Genomic DNA, 4017 nt, shown 5'->3' on the forward strand with positions numbered 1-4017 from the left:
AAAAAAAAAAAATTCTTTTTTTTTTTCCAATTTGCTACAGGGCACATCACCAGGGAGAGAGAGTAAGAAAGTGAGAAAGCAAGCTGCCAGGTCCGAGACTCGAACTGTGGTCAGTGACGTGGGAGTCCAGTGCCCCCAACCACCATGCCACATGCTGATCCTTGTTCTTTTTATTTTTTTAAGGGAGATTTTTGTGTGCGCTTACAGGAGAGACAGAGACAGAGGCGAGAAGTTACCCCCTGGGGGGATGGCCACACCGCATTCCCTTCTTCTTCATTCTTCTCCTGGGATTTTGGGCACACACACACAGATGCAACCAGTGTAAATTTCAAGCTGCTGGGTTCAGGACTTGAACCACCATCAGCCATGTCGGAGTCCAGCAATGTAACCATTATGTCATCTGCTGGTCCCTCCCTAAGCTCTTTCCTCCCCTTCCCAATTCCTGGTTTAATAAGGACTTTTTTTTTTTTTTGAGAGTTTTTGCTATAGGGCGCATGCGCTCGCCAGAAAGACAGAGAGAGAGAGAGATAAAAAATGAGAAATCACCCCCCACGGGGATGGCCACACCACAGTTCCGTCTCCATTCTCCTCTCGGGATCTTGGGCACACATGTACACGTGCCCAGCGTGAGTTTAAGCTACCGGTTCCGGGACTTGAACCACAGTCGGCTACATGGGAGTCCAGTGATACAGCCATTACGCCAACTGCTGGTCCCAATAAGGACTTCTTATAAGGGAAACAAATATATGGAACGCTCATGAATGTGCGTGTCGTCCTTGTGCAGGGCCATGCGAATTTTCTCTCTATCAGTCCAAGTTTAGTGTATGTGCTGCCGGAGCGAGCACCCCACAAGCTCTTATAAAAAGCATATTTTTATAGAAAATGTCAAGCACACACAATGATACACATGATAACACGGCAAAGCCCCGGACTGCTTGGTCACCTTTACGTTTCAGGAACAGTCCAGGAAGCCCACACTCATATTGTATAGTCTCTTGTGGCTCTGTCAGTGTGGCCCACGTGACAGTGACCGCATGCGTTCCAGCAGGTGAATGTGGCACGTGGCAGCTTCAAACTTCAGGTCCTCTAAAGAAGGCCCTGTGTGAAAAGCACCGGGATTAGCACCGTGATATGCTTGCTTTGGCTTCAGTGGCTGTTCTGCCCCCCCCCAATTAAAATATATATGCAATTTTTTTTTTGAGAGAGATTTTCACTGTAGGGCATGTGCACTCGCCAGACAGACAGAGAGAGACATAGAGACAGAAAGCGAGAAATCACCCCCCAGGGGGGATGGTCACGCCGCAATCCCTTCTCCTCCATTCTCCTCTCGGGATCTTGGGCACGCACGCACACGCGCCCGGTGTGAGTTTTAAGCCACCGGGTCCGGGACACGAACCGTGGTCGACTACGTGGGAGTCCAGCGACATAGCCATTACGCTAACTGCTGGTTCCCAATGCAATTTTTTTTTAGATTTTTTGCTATAGGTGCTCCCTGGAGAGACAGAGAAAGTGAGAAATTACCCCCAGAAGGGGGCATGGCTATGCCACAATCCCTTCACTCTCTTGGGATTTTGCACACACACGTGCATAGTATGAATTTCTAGTCTCTTAGTCTGGGACGTGAACTGCGGTCAGCCATGTGGGAGTCCAGCACCTTAACCACTATGCTACCTGCTGGCCCCATTTTGCTCTTTTCTGTTTTTAAAGAATTGTTTAATTCCAGGACCAGCAGTTGGCATAATGGCTATGTTGCAGGACTCCCATGTAGTTGACCGCGGTTCGAGTCCTGGACTTGGTGGCATAAACTCACGCTGGGCGCGTGTACGTGCGTACCCAAGATCTCAGGAGAAGAATGGAGGAGAAGGGATTGTGGCGTGGCCATCCCCCCTGGGGGGTTGAGTTCTCACTTTCTGTCTGTCTCTGACGTTCTGGTGAGCGCACATGCCCTATGGCAAAAACCTCTCAGAAAGAAAGAAAAATAATTATTTAATTCTATTTGTTGTTATTACTATCGTTTTTAAAAGTTTGATCAGAGAGAGATGAGAGAGAAAGGGAAAAGTAAAAAGCAAGCTGCCAGGTCTGGGACTTGAACCATTGTTGGCCATGTGGGAACCCAGCACTTTAACCCCCATGCCTCCTGCCAGCCCCTAGGCCCCATTTTTTTCTTCTAAGAGATTTTTGCTAGGGCCAGCAGGTGGTGGTATGGTTAGAGCACTGGACATTCCCACATGGCTGAACTGGTTCAAGTCCTGGGCCTGGTGGCTTGCTTTGTCACTTTCTTTCTCTCTGTGTGTCTTTCTCTGGTTAACTGAATATGATTGAATGAATAACTAAAATTAAATCTTTAAAAATAAAGAGAGAGAGAGAGATTTGCTATAGGGCACGTGTACTTGCCACAGAGGGAGAGAACCAGAAAACAAGAAATCACTCTCCAGTGGGGATGGCCACACCGTGATCCCCTCCCCTCTATTCTCTTGAGACCTTGGGCACGCACACAAGCAGGCACGCACGCCCGGCATGAGTGCCAAGCCGTCAGGTCCCGGACTCGGACTGCAGACAGCCATGTGGGAGTCCAGTGACGTAATCATTACACCATCTGCTGGTCCTTGCTGGCCTCTTTTTTTTCTTTTAAATATTATTTAACTTTATCGACCTATTTACTTATTTTTATTCGACGAGAGGGACACAGAAAGTGAGAAAGCCAGCCGGCAGATCCAGGACTCAAACCGTAGTCAGCCATGTGGGAGTCCAGTGCCCTTAACCACTATGCCACTTGCTGGCCCCAAGAATGATTCATTTTATTTATCATTATCATATTTTTTAGAAATTTTAAAAAGGAATTCTTTACTTTTTAAATTTATTCATTAATTTATCTTTTTTTCCAAGAGTTATTTTACTTAATTTTATTTGTTCATTCATTTATTTTAATTTGACCAGCAATAGTGCACACAGAAAGATTGAGAGAGAGAGAGAAAGTGAGAAAGCAAGCCACCAGGTCCAGGACTCGAACCATGGTCAGCCATGTGGGAGTGTCCAGGGCTTTAACCACCATGCCACCTGTTGGTCCCCGCATTAATTTATCTTAACTTGACCAGAGAAAGACAGACACACAAAGAGAAGGAAAGCAAGAAACGAACACGCCAGGTGCAGGACTCGAATTGTGGTTATCCATGTGGGAGTGTTCAGCACCTTAACCACCATGCCACCTGCTGGCCCCCATCATTGTTTTTAATTCACCGGTGAGAGAAGTGAGAGAGCAAGCTGGCAAGTGTGGGATTCAATCCATGGTTGGCTATGTGACAGTCTAGCTCCTAAACTACCAAGTCACCTGCTGGCCCCACTTTCTGTCCCGTCTAAATAAGAATTATGTTCTTTTTTGGGTTTCCTTTTTACCTGGGCTGTCAGGGAGCTCCGATGTATCAGAAAATGCTGAGGCACAGTGATACTCTTGACCTTTATTGTTAATGTGTTGATCTCTCTCCTGCCTGCTGTCCTAACTTTTTTCGCCTTGTTGGCAGCTACAGTTTTCCTGGTAAACTGTCTCTCATCCTAGGGAGATTTCCTTGAGCTGGGGTAGGGTACCAGCAGAGGCTGGTGGGATGTGCTTTCTAAGAAGGCAGCGGAGGCTGGCCTCCGCCTCCTTACGGAGCCCAGTGGGATAGAGCAAGGGGAGGTTTGATCAGAAAAGGAGCGCAGGGTCAGAGGCATTTAGACTTCACCCTGGAAGACTGCGTTGTTGAAGCTGTGCCTCTTGGGGGACTGTGAGGGGCTCTCAAAATACACCTGGCAGGTGAGTGAGTTCAAGGTTATGCTAGAAACAAAACCCTGTTACTTCCCCATTCCTGTAGCAGCTCCTCCCCCACCAGTTGGCCCAGGAGCAGTGGGGGCACTGGGCAAGGGGTGGCTGGTGATAGTTCCCCTGAGCGGACACCTACACCTACCGGCCTTGAGCTCACCTGCCTCCTACCTGTGTCCCCCCTGCGCCGCCCCCCCCCCCCGGGAGGCCTCGGGAAACGG

General features: G+C 48.4%; 1 protein-coding gene and 1 non-coding gene across 2 annotated transcripts in view; one reads left to right on the forward strand and one right to left on the reverse strand.

Annotated features, from left to right (window-relative positions):
- The window catches only part of DBN1 (drebrin 1), a 17071-nt gene that overhangs the window by 7219 nt on the left and 5835 nt on the right, over positions 1-4017 (forward strand).
- On the reverse strand, positions 741-845 carry LOC114009749 (U6 spliceosomal RNA). Its single transcript, XR_003551142.1, has one exon. It is a non-coding gene; the product is annotated as a U6 spliceosomal RNA (small nuclear RNA).

The sequence above is a fragment of the Tupaia chinensis genome, unplaced genomic scaffold (genome assembly GCF_000334495.1).
Source record: "Tupaia chinensis unplaced genomic scaffold, TupChi_1.0 Scaffold000612_1, whole genome shotgun sequence".
Classification (NCBI taxonomy): Eukaryota; Metazoa; Chordata; class Mammalia; order Scandentia; family Tupaiidae; genus Tupaia; species Tupaia belangeri.